This window comes from Rhinolophus sinicus, chromosome 3 (genome assembly GCF_057876585.1).
Source record: "Rhinolophus sinicus isolate RSI-liver-muscle chromosome 3, RSI-T2T, whole genome shotgun sequence".
Classification (NCBI taxonomy): Eukaryota; Metazoa; Chordata; class Mammalia; order Chiroptera; family Rhinolophidae; genus Rhinolophus; species Rhinolophus sinicus.
This window is the reverse complement of record NC_142503.1, coordinates 120,834,369-120,850,106: the sequence shown is the minus strand read 5'-3', so window position 1 is coordinate 120,850,106 and position 15,738 is coordinate 120,834,369. Positions and strand designations below refer to the sequence as shown.

Below are 15,738 nucleotides of genomic sequence, written 5' to 3'. Positions count from 1 at the left end.
CTTTTTAAGTTCTCAAACCCACAAGATTTAGACTTTCTGGTATCTCAGGTTGTGGCTGTGAGATAATTCCTGAGACTAGCTTGCCTCCCAGCAGCTCTGGAACTTAAAAGACAACCCACCCACCTCCAGGCTACTGTGGAAAGTAGAGTTGAGAACATAAGGAATAAAGTAGGAAAGACCTCACCCACCATCAGTATTCAGGTTCCTTTGAAGAATTTGTATACAAGAGAAACAGGTGTACTGAATGTGAACAGGCCTTCATTCAGAAGACATTTGAACATCAGAGAACTCATACTGGAGGACTATAGTACCTGGAAAATTCTTTGAAGTCACACCTCAGTGAATATCTGCAAACATTCAGGAGAAAAATTTTATACACGCATTAAATATGGGGTAGCATTCACTAAAAGATCAAATATCTTGTACTCTGATGCTCACACTGGAGAGAGACTTATATAGTGTTTCCCCGAAAATAAGACCTACCCTGAAAATAAGCCCCAGTTAAGAGCTCAGCCAGATGGACGCATTTAGTACGTTATGATTTTTCAGAAAGTGACATGACTAATTGAATAAATGTAGATTGTTGTACATGAAAAAGACATCCCCTGAAAAATAAACCCTAATGGAGCAAAAATTATTATAAGACTCGGTCTTATTTTTAGGGAAAAACAGTATAGGTATTGAATTTGAAAATGGCTTCGCCTGTAAGCCAGTCTTGATTGCAGTTCAGAAAATTCACACTGTCAAGAAGCCATTTGAATGCAGTGCCCATGGAAAAGCCTTTGCCCAGAAGTCACTCAAGTGCCAGATTAACTGGACTGAAAAACTATTTGTACTAGAGAGACTTCATGGAAAAAAATTGTTTTATTAAATACGTTATCAGAGAACCCATACTAGACAAATCTTACGAATGTACTGACTGGTAACTCCTCCAGGAGTTACCACATCAGCAGATTCAGAAAGGAGAAAAATTCTGTGTGTGTGCCCCTTGAATATGACCAGAGTAATACTTGAGTCACCGTTAATGCACTGACTGTGGGGAAGGCCTGATATACTGGGAAGCAGTTCCAATATATATCAGAGATTCATAATTAAGAAAAATCTGTTTCTTGAAAGTGAGAAAGCTGCTCATGGTGTCAGATGAAACTGCACATTATAGATTTTATATGGCCCAGAAAATGTAAATAAAACATTAGAAGCCTAGTTCCTTCTTCACCTACATGAGCTCGGCTGGAACTGAAAAAAAAAAAAAAGTTTCTAAGAATTTAACTTCAGAAAATCTTGTTCAAATTTCAGCAATATTTGATAGTGATGATTTAAATTATACTGTTATGCTAACTCCACACTGAAATAAAAAATACAGCTTTATAGCGTCATCAAGTAATATGTTGGCATTCAAGGATTGCTCACGGGCAGAGTGTTAAGTGTGAGGCCTGATTTTTCTAAACTACCTTATTTCATAAACTCTTGACTCCCCATTTATTGAGTGCTGTGTCCTGATTTCAAGGATGTTAAAATATGAAAAAAAAAATATGGTCCAGTATTTATATAATTTAATACAATGGTTGAGGGGTTGTTTTTTTTTTTTCAGAACATACTTATGTGAATTGGTATTCTCTGCATTAGTCAAAACACGGAAGCAGGTTAAGTATAGAACTGAACTTCAGGCTACATCTTTCAACTATAAACCCAACAATGGTGATTCAGTTTTAGCCAAACACATCATCTACTTCAATAAATTAATGTTAATTTGAATTGTATTGATTTGTAGTTTTGTATTTAATTTTTAAATATGCTTTGTTTTTATAACAGCTGTGAGAATGAGTTTATACAGTTTCATGTTTATACATATTTAAATAACTGATAGGAATTTCAGCAATACTAGAAGTCTAGAAAGAATTTAATTGCTTTGAAAGGGGTCACACATAAAGCACCTGTGAGAAATCCTGCTCTAGTTCTTTAATAGCACATCTTTGAGCAGTGACATGACCCTATATTTCTTGCTATTTGTATAATTTAGAGCCATTATAAAGATTTTTTCCCCAAAGGATTTGATCTCTTGTCAATCCCCCGTCCCTTTTTTTCCTGTATGTGGCAAACATTTTTCCTCTTTTTCAGAACATAAAGGGTTTAAATGTCATTCAGGAGTGTAGCTTGATTGAAGAAGCTTAAAATTCGTAGAGAAATTAAGTCCATGATCCTGGAACTCTGACCATTCTTCCAACTATAGATTGTTCTAACCACGTATCCTTTAATAACTGATTGTAAGGTTTCTGAAGACAGCAAGAAGAGGAAGGGTTTCTGATATACTCAAGTCATAAAATTGAACACCAGTTCTCTATGAAGTAGCTTTGAAGTCAGAAATGGCTTATTGGAAAGAGGTCATTAGAAGAAATACATCAAAGCAGATTTTATTTGTAATTTGACAGTTGACTCTAGGTATGTCATTTTTGCCTGTTTTTTTTGTGGTAGGGAAGAACATAGTGTTCTTACTACTAAAAGTTTTGAAAGAAAAGAATTATAACCATAAAGGCAGAGAAAGGTAGGTTTAACAATTATCTCTAGGCTTTCTGTTCATTTCTCTATTTTTGTTTCAGCAATACCAGGAACTCTTGAATGGTTTCACACTTTTTGTACACCATAAAATTGGGTACTAATTTAAAAACTGAAAATTACTGATCTTTCGCACGTTTTTACTTGAAACGTTTTGGAGAGATGGTAAGACAACCCAGGAAAGAAAAAACTACTTATTCTATACATATGCCATATTCCTTATTAGGAAAGAGAAAAAAACTAATCTATACATATGCCCTATTCCTTATTAAGGGTGCCATCTTAACGCAGGCACATCTATGCGCGTCACTTCAATACATGGAGTAGTGTAACCAACTCAATACCAGAGGCTTTCACCTTTGGCTCTCATTTCACCACTTGCAAGGCTATGACTTGAGCAGTATGGTTTTTGCAGTAAAAAATATTTAACGTTCTGGTATTTCTTGCAAGTAGGTCTGTTCTGAATATCATAATATGACTAGGGTCAGCATGCAGGAAAATATAAGGACATACACGAATGATTCTCCAGTTCAACTCTAATAGTGTAATTCCTCGAACCCACCTCTCAGGCCAAAAAGGTTGGCTTCGGCGTGTTCGCTGCTCCAGCAGGTTGGAGACCTGGCTCCAAGGTGGGCTAGGGCGAACACACCTGTGAAGGGGGAGGCCACCCACCACTGGCGCCTGCGCAGAATGGACTGAGGCCTGAGATACTTGGGCCAAAGTTCGCAGAGCCGGGTGCAAAATGGAGAGTGGCGCTGACGGTCTAGAACTCAGTAGTCGAGTCGTTGGATTTTCCCGGAGGGCTGGTCTCTGGGCTCATTTCAACAACGCTTTCTGCAACTGGCACAGGCCCTGTGTCACGGGTTCATGTTTTGCTGGGCGGGCCCGTCCTCGACTGAGCCCAAGTGGCCCAAAAGGGCAACCGATATGGAGAGAGGCCGCCTTGGTTACACCAACCTGGCCCAGCTCTCTCCACACCACGGATATCCCCACGGACTACGCGTCGCCCGCACCGCTGGGGAGCCTGCCGTGCTCGCCGCTCCCGGCATGCTTCACGGGCCCCGCGCGACGGCGGGGAGCACAGCTCGGCCCCGGGTCCCGCGACCGGACCCCTTACCCAAGATGCCCCGGGAGCTTATTTGCATGTCTCACCCGACAGGTAAATCCGGTAGGTCAGTCGTGGCCCAGCGATGCTAGCGCCAAACGTGGGAACTCTTGAGGGTGATTCAGTTGCATCAAATTTCCCTAAGCATTCCGAGGTCGCTGAGAAGGCGCGCCGTTCAGTCACCGTAACTGTAAAGAAGAGAGGCCACTGTGCCTTATATACGCTGTTGACAGAGCTTGTAGCGTGCTCGCTTCGGCAGCACATATACTAAAATTGGAACGATACAGAGAAGATTAGCATGGCCCCTGCGCAAGGATGACACGCAAATTCGTGAAGCGTTCCATATTTTGTTCAGTTACCGCAGGCTCCCTCACACCCTTTGCTGATAAACGCAAAAGAAGGTGGGGTCAGCAGTGGTATCCCAAGAGAGTCGCTCTAGGCCAGCGCCGAGGCTCTCTAGGGCGACCCCACCTTGACGGTCTCTTCACCAGCCCCATGGCCACCACAGTCACCTTTCCATTAAATGACGTGGTTAATCCTGGTGTCTGCATCCGAATGCTGGTTTTTACTTATTAAAGTCTGCTTTGGGTTTGGGCAATGAACTCTTGATCAAATTTCCCATTACAGAATCGGCCGTTTTAGGTCAACCGGCATTTTTGAGTGCCCCTTAGAGGCCAGATGAAAGCAGGCATACAAAACATCGCGGAAAGACTTGTGAAAGTAGATCTGAATGGGAATGGGCTTACTGCTTCCAGCTAGTTTTCAGTTGATTCTGGCGCTCTAAAATCCACAAGCACGGAGCAATATTGACCTCCACTCCTTGGTAGCAGTCGGCCTTTGTGCAGCTCGCAGTGTGAGACTGGGCGTACGCACTCAGGTCTAACACGACCGAAGAATGTCACAAAATACACAAGAAATGTGCATTAATGTTTAATGTTGCTTACCTTTTGTAAGAATTCATTATTTTAGCAATAATTTACCAATTTAATCATTTAGAAATGGTTTGGCAAGGATTCATCGAGCAATTTATGGGCCAGGCAGTGTTCCAGTGAAACAAAACCAACCCACCTGGGTTTGGAATTTGTGCTGTTGAGACAGTTTGTGCTGACAAGACCACAAGTAGATTTCAGAACTTTTATGATTTATGAAAGAAATATAAGGCGACATATTTGCACATCAGTACCCAGGTGTAACTCAGCTTTGTTTCATTTCAGATTGCCTTACACGAATATTTTTATCAAGAAAAAAATCACAATTTTGCTATTGAGTGCCTTATGTTGTGCTTTGACATTGTTTTTTGGGAGCTAACCAGTAAGTGGTGTGAGGGAGGCTGCGGGCCTTGCACAAAATATGGAACGCTTCACGAATTTGCGTGTCATCCTTGCGCAGGGGCCATGCTAATCTTCTCTGTATCGTTCCAATTTTAGTATATGTGCTGCCGAAGCGAGCACGCTACAATCTCTGTCAACAGCGTATATAAGGCACAGTGGCCTCTCTTCTTTACAGTTACGGTGACTGAACGGCGCGCTTTCCCAGCGACCTCGGAACGCTTAGGGAAATTTGATGCAATTAAATCACCTCAAGAGTTCCCACGTTTGGCGCTAGGATCGCTGGGCCACGAATGACCTGCCGGATTTACCTGTCGGGTGAGACATGCAAATAAGCTCCCGGGGCATCTTGGGTAAGGGGTCCGGTCGCGGGACCGGAGGCCGAGCTGAGGGCTCCCTGGCCGTAGGACCCTGGGCACGTGGGGTATGCCGGGAGCGGTGAGCGTGATCGACACCTTAGCACGCCTGGCGCTTCGAAGGCCTGAGGAGCTGGAGAGGCGTTGTCGGCGAGGCAGCAGTGGTGGGGGAGAGCGGGGCCGGGACTGCGCCATACTTTTAGAGCACGTCATTCCCCATTTAAACTTCCTCTGATGAGTATCTAAATTAAAAAAAGAAAAGAAAAATTAATCACTCAGCCGTTATCACACCTCGAAAAGTTAAGGTAATTCCTTAATATCACTTAATATTCACTGTACGTTCAAATTTCCTTGATTATTTCAAAGATGCCTTTTATTGTTGGTTTGTGTTTAAGGATCCAAACAAAGTCCCATAGTCCCTCGTATCAGTTGCTATGTCTCTTAGGGTCCTGTTATCTTCTAATGCCCCTCCACCCCTTTCTCTTCATGCCATTCACTTATTGAGGAAACGGGATATTTGCCCTGTGAAATGTCACAATTCTTGCATTTGGCCCATTTCTTACTGATCATGTCATTTAACTTGTTTCTCTATCCGCCATGTTACTTGAAAACTCATAGTTAGATCTAAAGGCCTAATTAGATCCTGGTTCCATTTTTTTAGTATGCGTGGCTCATTGGCAGAGCACATACTTCCTGTTGCATCTCAACTTGACACGTGTAATGTCTGGCTGAACCAATGGGTTCAGGTGAGGTCATCACTTTAACCCTCCATTATAAAGTTTCCCATAAATCTTTCACGTAGTGATTTTAGAATACATTGATGAACGGTGCCCAGATAGAGGGTGTTTTGTTGGTTTTTTACCCTTGGCTCATGAGCTATAAGGATGAAAACCCGAGGCCCCTGGTGTGTCCAAGTTCTGTGCTCCAAGGAGAAAAACTAAGAAAATAAGACCAGGAAAAGAAATGAAGGAAGAGTGTCGATGTCGTTTGTATCTCTGGAATCATTCGTTCCGCTGCACAGTGTGATTATGTGAAGCAACAAATTATCTTTCTTAGGCAAGATTAAGGTTGTGTTTCTGCCTTCTCACTAAGAGGTTCTTCTGGACCCACTTAATGTTGGCCCTGTGTGCTGGGTCTCCAGGCCCTACCTGTCTCACAGTGGTCTATCCTTTAGCTACACTTTCTTTTGTAGAATCAATTGGGTAAGAATATAGCTCATCCGTCCTCATCTCTGTTTGAATGCAGGCTGATGTTTCTTTTCTGGATATTTTCTGAATGTTGTTTTCAGTCAGGCTGTATTTAGTGAAGCTTCATCCAGTAGGAAAATGTGCTAGAGGCATTCAGATTTATCATCTTGGATTTCCTTGTTCTGTTCTCTCATTACCGTTACACAGTATCTCTTTTCCTCCCCAAACTCTTATGTTCCTCTATAGTCTTTTATTCCTGTTTCTTCTTCCCCCAACTTATACATCCCCCCCATCTACATTGCATATTTTACTAACTGAATACATTTACCCGGTTCACTTCATGCCATTGTAATCATGTTCATGTCTTCGCACATTTGCAACATTAAAACACTGTTATTGGCTTCTGCTGAACTAAAAAATACTTAAGATCCCATATTTGCATTTTGACAGAAACAGTTCTTGCTCTTATCACTGGTTAAGTATATGTAAATCTCCAATGACTTTCTTAGGGAGAGATAGTGTATCACATCTTTTGGAAGTCATATAGGAAAGTTATGAGGTAGTCGGTTGGCTTTTCATTTAATTATTTTGTATCTTGAGTTAAGATTTACTCAGGAGAAGAAAGAGCCTCAATGGGCATTGTTAACAAATTGACTTTAGGAGAGATTGATTTAAAGGATTTTTCTTAATTTCATCAATTTTTTAACAAAAAAAAGTTTTATATTCTGGAGCATTTGGACTCTATTACCAATAAATGTCATAATAATTCCAACTATTTACATTAATAGTGGAATAATACAATTATCTGTCTTTTCTTAGTAATGTATAAAACTGTGGTGCATCTTGAACAATCAATGGCATTTTAGGCCGAAAGAGCTGTAGTATCTCATTTTTCAGAGAAGGAAACTGAGGCTGAGATAAGTGTGTAGTGATTTCCCAGGGTAATACTGGCACTGGACCTACCATCTTCTGGGGCCAAATCCATTGCTCATCCTATTGCACTTTGTAGTATTACTGGGTGTCGTGCAGGGAGGCCCTGCTCGCTGCGCCATTTGTCATGCAGGGTGCCAGGCGAGGTCTCTGCTCCCGCTCCCCACATAAGAACGCAGGACATGGTGAGGCCAAAAAGGAACACCCACGGAGCCATAGGTAGGGGAGTCATACCACTATATTCTCACTGGCGACTGGGTTGGAGAAACAGGAAACAGGAGCCACATAATTGTCAACCCTCATCGCTCTGCTTGCAGGCTCAGCCACCATCTTCTTGCTAGCACCCATTCTTCTCTTTCCTTTCTGCTAGCGTAGCCACAGCAGTTATATTAGTGGCCAATGGCTCACTGGTTACAGCTAATGGCCAACTAGCCACAGCTGATGGCCATCCAATCACATTGATGGCCATTTACTACCTGAGCCAGCACCTGTCTATGTGAGGCCGAGAGCCTGGAAACTGCTTTCTGGGGCTCTGTCCCCACACTGGGTGTCATGTAGGGTGTCATGCGGGGTCTCAGTTCCTGCTCCCCACATAGGAACGCAGGATATGGTGTGGGGACAGAGCCCCAGAAAGCAGTTTCCAGGCTCTTGGCCTCACGTGGAAAGGTGCTGGCTCTGGTAGATGGCCGTCAGCTGTGGCTAGTTGGCCGTCAGCTGTAACCAGTGAGCCATTGGCCACTAATATAACTGCCGCGGTTGCGTTGGGGAGTCGAGTCAAGGGGAGTCGAGGAGAGTCGGTCGGTTGGCAGAAAAGGGAACAGCAGGTCGCAAGTCATGTGAATCCAGCCTCTAGTGAGACTATAGTGGTATGACTCCCCTACTTATGGCTCCGTGGGTGTTCCTTTTTGGCCTCACCACATCCTGCGTTCTTATGTGGGGAGCGGGAGCAGAGACCCCGCAGGCCGCCCCACATGACATATGGTGAGGCCAGAAAGGAACACCCACGGAGCCACAGATGGGGGAGACATACCACTATAGTCTCACTGGCGGCTGGGCTGGAGACACAGGAGGCAGGAGCCACGTGATCAGCAACCTGTCGTCTGCTTCTCTGCCAACCAACCAACCCTTTGCTAACTGCAATCCGCGCTTGCTAGCTCAGCCACCATCTTCTTGCTAGCCCCCATTTGCTGCTAGCGTAGCCACAGCAGTTATATTAGTGGCCAATGGCTCACTGGTTACAGCTGACAGCCAACTAGCCACTGCTGATGGCCATCCAATCACAGTTGATGGCCATTTACTACCCGAGCCAGCACCTTTCCACGTGAGGCCGAGAGCCTGGAAACTGCACTCCTGGCTCTGTCCCCACACTGGTTCATACCATTTGCATTATATTACAAAGAAAAGAATGAAGACTTCAAGTCTGCCATTTTACAGTTACATTTCTAAGTTCCGTTCATTTGACTGCAACAACAGGATAGCACGCACTGATAAGTGGGAAGCCTACCTTATTTATTTATTTGTTTATTTGTTTATTTATTTATTTATTCACATAAAGGGAACATCCCGTGATATTACTCAGTTGAAATGCAAAAACCACCAGTCATTTCCGCTTCAGGAATTTTTCTCTAATTAAAAAGAAGAACTCAATCAAAATCCTCACATCCTCTTGAACAGGGACTAGATGAGTCACTGACAACTATGGCATCAATTACCAGCTTTACCTGGTGTGAAAATGGTCAACTCCAGCTGAGGAACAGAGGTTATCAACTTGGGCTGCAGGAGGTAATCACCACGAGAGCTTTATAAAATACCAGTGCCCAAACTCACCCCTGAAAGTTCTGATTTAATTGTTCTCTGTTTCTGTCTCTGTCTACTGCCTTCACACATCTGCTTCAGGCTTGTCAGCACCCTTCTTTCTTCCTTCTTGTCTCCTTTTCTTTCCGTGGGACATACTGTCCATCAGGTGAAACTTGTCTGAATTCCCCGTGAAGCCCCTTCCTTTGCTACTTCCTTCCTTTTATGACCGTACCCCCTTCCCTCGTGTTGACTCCCCGGGATGCCCCCTAAATGTCCCACCTAGAAGGAATTCCAAGGATCTTTCAAAACTCACCCACCCTGGGTTTTATTTCTTGAAGGCTCTGCTAGCTAACCCCATGAACTAAAACATGCTAGAGCAGTTTCCAAAACTTGCCTAGTCATAGATTTCCAGACCCAACTTCTTATAATGTCCCGTGTAAAGGCATTCAGAGGATGCACCACCTTAATCTCCTGGATGACCTGTGTTTTACAGCCCATTTTTAATGAAGTGAGAAAGTCACTGCAGTAAGGCTGGTGTGAGATGTTTTTGTGCATGGAGCCTTTTACAACAACCAGTTCCTGTAATTTGTAGCAGATAACCTCATGCTCTATTTCACTGAAAAAAAGAAGAGAGATTATCAAATGAGCTTCCTTAATTTCTTGAATTTCTTGTCTTTACTGCAAATGTACCTATATTCACACACATCCCTATTTCCTCTCTTTTGGTTTCAGGGGAGAAGTGTACCTTGTACGGGAAAAACTTGTGCCCAGGTGGACAACTGAATTGCCTGTACTCTAAAGAATAGACCCCCAGATAACCCCTAGGGTTATCTGGTTCCAACTATGGAAACTATCTTACAACTCTGTCAATTGTAGATAATTGATAGCAACAGAAAATAATTCTTGTTTATTGACTTGCAAAATCTGTCCTGACCAGTACAAGTTCAGTTGGCTTCCCTCTACCACTATGGAAGAAGCTAGTTTTGCTTCCATTTGCACATTCATTTCAACATTCCTTTACTTCATATGAATTTGTGATTTTTAATTTGTCCTTGGAGCTGGTTGCATCTACCTGTTCCTTCATTGATTAATACATTCAATAAAATCTTTAACACATGCTTGTTTTGTTATCTGTATGAGAGGCATGATATTTACTTTTTAAAAAAATTGTCTTTTAATAGTTTGGTGATCTTCTACTGAGATGCCCCATGGAGTCACCTAACCAAACCAGGTTTACTTTTCATTAGAGAAGTGCAGCTCGTGGACTGCTTAAAGCCCAGACACATCTTTTTTTGGCTGTCAAAAATGACCATAGAACTTTGCTGACTCTCTGTTTTTTCTAATTTTAATATCGTTCTCTATTAATTTTGTGGTTTGTTTAGTTTACAGCAATAAGTCATTGCCCACTGTTCATAGCAATGATTGGGTATTTGGTACTATGGTTTGACCATTTGGTGAACTTTGTGAATGAATGAATGATTTGTAGAGATCTAATGTCTGTTGGGTGAGAGACAACTGAGAAACTAGTTTGTTAGTCTTGCTTATTTGCCTATTCATCTGTTTGGGTTCAACTCAAGTAAGAATGTTGTCTGCCACCAAGAAGAACAACTCTTTCATATCTGAATCAGTAAATTTTTTGTGCTTCTGTGTTTGTTGTTGATTCACGACTGAAATTTTAGAATTGAAGCTATAAACTCTATGTCTGTATGTCTATATGCCCATAATTCAGAAAAGTTGTTTACCTCTCATTGTATGAATGTGTAATGTTTTCCTAAATGCAGATGGTACTAATAAGTTAGATTATAAAATCTACTAAATTAAAGGCGCTCTGTTTTGGTTTGGCTTATAAGTGCTTATATAAATATAATATTTCTATAATTCTCAGAAAAGAAGGAAATGGAACTTCTATGATATAAAATGTGATAGATTTAAAAAATATTTTAACAGAATCCAGCTCAGAAACATTTTAAAAATTTAAGTTTACATAATTTAGGTAAATCTTTGGCAAACTAAACTAGTTTAATTATTTGGTTTAATAAAAACAGCTATGTCTTGTCTGATTTATCAGTGTTATATATAATACAAGCGCACATTTTTATTATACTTGGGTATGTTTTTCTAAACTCATACAGGTTTACTGATCAAATGAGCTAGCATTACTTCTAACTAATGATTACTTATGAAAAATGTCAATTAGTGTTTAACCAAATTGCATTGTTATTCTGATGAACTTTATTTCATTAATCATTATGTTCTGTAGTATGTCAGCTTGAAGATAAATTTCCAAGATCTAGGTAACTTAAAATTTTGGATTGGTATTAAATTGGGTTAAATAAGGGAAAATCATTGGATACCTAGATCATTTCTAAGTAAGATTGAATACTACAGTATTAATTATTAAGCATAATTTTAACTTTTTATACCTTTGCTTCTCATTTTTATATGTTATAGAAAGGCTATATATCTCTAGGTCATGTTAATGAACGTGTTCATTTTCCCTACTTTGAGAAGCTATATATGGGATATTAGCAACTGTAGAATATTGTGTTATATGAATTCATGAGCTTTGCTAGTCTGATAAAATGCTGGGGTATGACAGTTCACATTATCTACCCCCCGGTTTTCTCTGCAGGATAGAAGTTACTTTGGTTAAAAGTCACATTATTATAAGTGGTTGAGACTACACTGAAAAGCAATAGTTTCAGAGAAATATAACTGTGTATGTGCTTCTGTTTTTTCAAGAAAAACACTAATTTTGTCCTCAAGCAGCAGCATGAAATTTTTCACAATATTGCCTTATTTTTGTTTTACTCTCTCCAGTATCTGTAATGAGGTCTCTTCTTTCATTCCTGGTGTTAGTAATTTGTTTCCTCTCCTATTTTCTTGATATATCTGGCTAGAATTTTATCAACTTTATTGTATTTTGCAAAAAAAAGGCCAGTTTTTTGTTTCATTTATTTCCTATTGTTTGTTCATTTCTATATCATTGATTTCTGCTTTTTATTACTTCCTCCTTTCTATTTACTGTAGGTTTAACTTGCTCTTCTTTCTCTAGTTTCTTGTAGTGGAAATTTAGATTATTACTTTTAGACTTTTCTTTTTTTTCTAATAGGAGCTTCTCAAGACTAAACTTGCTGCTAGGCAATTTTAGCTTTTGTAGCTGTATCCTACAAATTTTAATGTGCTGGATGTATATTTTCACTTAATTCAAAATATTTACTGTTTCTTTGTCACATGGATTATTTAGATGTTTATATTTAGTTTCCAAATATTTGGGGGATTTTCTAGGTATTTTTATATTATTTACCTAATTTAAATCCCTTGTAGTATGATTGCAATTATTTTAAATTTATTGAGACTTGTTTTGTAGCCCAGGATGTGGTATGCCTAGTGTATATTCCATGTGCACAGAAAAAAAAATGTGCAGTGGTTGGCTGGAATGTTCTATAAATATTAATTGATCAAGTTAGTTGATAATGTTCAAATCACCTATATTCTTACTGATTTTTGGTACTTCTTTAATCAGTTATTGAGCGAGGACTGTTGAAATCTCTACCTATAATTACGGAATTCTGTTTGGGCTTTGAATTCCAACAGTTTGTGCTTCATGTATTTCACGCTCTGTTGTTCGATACACACACATTTAGGATTGTTATGTCTTCTTGAGTAATTGATCCTGTTATCATTATGAAATGTTTTTCAACTATCACAACTACTAAAATTAATCTAATGGACTTTTGATGATGTATAAAAACATTTAAAATAGAAACACATTTTGTGTTTTGCCAAAGCCACATCACCTTTATTCTGCATCAGTCTTTTCTGTGGCCACTACCTTCACCACACATTTTGTTTTTTTGTTTCGTTTTGTTTTGTTTTCTATCTTCCCCGACCAGAATAAAACTTCCAAAGAGTAAGACTTCATCTGTTTTGTTCACTGCTATCTATCACAAAGTCTGGCCTCAATAAATACTTTCTGAATGAATTAATGTGTAAAAAAGCTGCAAGAACTGTAAGAACATGATATTTCTATGACTACACGATTTATACCATGGTAAGACGGCCTCTGCTCACACAGGCTATTCCAGAAATAACTACTATACTCAGCATACTCTCCTGCTTCGCTTCAGCACAACTAGTGCCACAAGACAGTGTTGCCTTGGGTTCCCATGGTCTCGGGAAGATGGAGGTAATTCTTTGTTTTATTCTTTAACTTCTTTGTATCTCAGCCACCTCTACTCTAGCTAGGATTTAGTCCTGAATCATTCCAAAATGCTCACTCACAATGATGGACACCCACACCCTGGCCCCTCACCCTGGACCTCTGTTACGGGAACTCCACTCACTCCTTCAGGAAGCCTTCAAGGCCCTCATGAAAGATTGACTCTTTGGGCCAGCCTCACTGCTTCTAGGGGTGGCTCTGTGTTTCTGGATTGTAAGGTAAGTAGGAGTTTGGTTTTTATCCCAAGACCCCAGCTGCATAAAGCATTTGCAGTTCACATCTCCTTATCCCCACTGTGGTTTCACTTCCTCCACCAACTGTGTTCATTCAGACAGCTGAAGGTTTTTGTTTCCCCAGGAAATTTAAGTTTCAAGTCCACCAGAAAAACTAAGGCTAACCCCATTGAAATATTTGATAACGTAATCTGCAAATAAAACATTTATCAACCAAATCTTCCTCTCAGATTTATTTCTGAAGGGGGAAAAAATCTCTTTTGATTAATTGTGTGTTTGGGGTATCCTGGCTAGATCCCCAGGTATTATGGTCAGAGTTCAAATTCCAGCTCCACCCCTTGGACAACCCACATCCTCTTGTGAAATAGGGATAATAATAATGTCTACTTTGCTGACAGAAGGATCTGTGAGAAGTGTTTGGGAAAGTGCCATGTGCATTGCAAAGCTTTGCAGGTGTGTAAATAGCTGTTGTTGCCATGAGAAGCTTTTTCAGCTTTAAGGTTTGCAGTGACTGAGTATTTTTACTCATTAATTCAAGAAGAGCATTTGGGTATTTGCATCAGAGGCCTTCACTACATCCTGAGGAGCACCTGCTTACAACTCTTAAACTGGGAGGAATACAATCCAACATCCATTGGCTGTTACCTTGGAAACTAGGAGCATTTAAAAACACTGGAAAGGAAAAAAATATAACTGGGAAGAAAAGCACACTTGCGGCCAATCACCTTTTTTTCCCCCAAAGCGTACATTTCCTAATCATTTTTTTAAAAACCCCAAAGCTATGTACATTTGGGTTATCCTTGTTAAATACATGATGAAAATGACAGCGATAAGATCTGTTGTCACTATGGGGAAGTTAAGACTTAAAAGTCATACTACTTTGTACCTACTGGTAGCCTATTGGTTTCTCTTATTGTCTAGGGTCCTATCAGCAGCAGTAAGAGTGCCAATGTAATTAGCTAGGACTTCAGAGGGAAAAAAATGAAACATTTAAGCACACAATAGTGTTTTCACTAGAAAGTCCTGTATCCTATGATAATGTATAATTCTGGTTCATGCAAAGCTCACAAACTACCTTTGTTCTGTATCCTTCATTAGCTGCTCTTTGTCTATGACCCATAGCTGTTGAGACTCTTCCTTCTCTCCACCCCCAGACTTATGCTTAGATCCTGCTTTCCTCTTTAATAACTTTGAGCTCAGCCACTTGGGGTTCAGTCTGCAGAGTGTGCATAGCTTATCTCTGCTTCAGTGGGACACATCCCGGTGTGCTCAGTATTTATCTCCTCAGAACTCATTTAATCAAGATTCCTGGGGTTGTGATTCAATAGATCTGGACAGAAGCCCTGGAATCTGCATTTTAATAGGCACCGTGAGGATTCTGATGCAGAGCTACCAGTATGTGGGCTTCTCTTTGAGAATCACTGTGTTCTCCAACTGCTGGCCTGATTTTTACCTTTTATCTTAAATTCAATGAGCTTAAAACTAACTTTCCACAACAGACATAAGTTTCCCTTACCTGTCATCATGCCTGGAACCAAAGTCTAGTAAATGTAATCAGTGTAATCTTTGTTCTTCTATCTTCCTCCTCTTTCCTCCTCCCTCCTCTCCTCCTTCCTTCATTTTCTTCTCTCTTATCTCATCATTCACTAAGTCTGGTTAGTTCCCCCTCCCCAGTCTTCATTCACATCTCATTACATCTCATTCTCAAGGCCACCCCTCTAAAATCTCTGTTTTCACCAACTCACACTTGGACTATCTAAAAGCTTTTCTTGCCTGCTCTAATCCTCTTTCACACAGTTGACTGTCATTTTGTACAAACATTGTTTTCACCATGTCACTCACCTACTCAAGAATAAGTAGTGATTCTCAGTCTCTCATATCAGAACTGAACTTCTTTCCTTAGTATGTTATGTTTTCTATAAATTATGCTTCTCATTGCTCTAAAATTATGTATTTTTAGTATATGAACTAATCCAGTTCGTTATTTAGACAATTTCCTTACTCTTGCGTTTGAGTATACTTAAAAT

At 40.4% G+C, this 15,738-nt stretch overlaps 1 long non-coding RNA gene and 2 other non-coding genes across 3 annotated transcripts; 2 read left to right on the top strand and 1 right to left on the bottom strand.

The window, feature by feature from the left end:
* Positions 1–3,901: 3,901 nt before the first annotated feature.
* LOC141570973 (U6 spliceosomal RNA) lies at positions 3,902–4,008 on the top strand. Its single transcript, XR_012495398.1, has one exon. It is a non-coding gene; the product is annotated as a U6 spliceosomal RNA (small nuclear RNA).
* Positions 4,009–5,002: 994 nt separating this feature from the next.
* LOC141570974 (U6 spliceosomal RNA) lies at positions 5,003–5,109 on the bottom strand. Its single transcript, XR_012495399.1, has one exon. It is a non-coding gene; the product is annotated as a U6 spliceosomal RNA (small nuclear RNA).
* Positions 5,110–8,455: 3,346 nt separating this feature from the next.
* Positions 8,456–13,173, top strand: LOC148758561 (uncharacterized). The gene is made up of 2 exons (XR_016020771.1): positions 8,456–9,241; positions 9,989–13,173. It is a non-coding gene; the product is annotated as an uncharacterized LOC148758561 (long non-coding RNA).
* Positions 13,174–15,738: the final 2,565 nt, after the last annotated feature.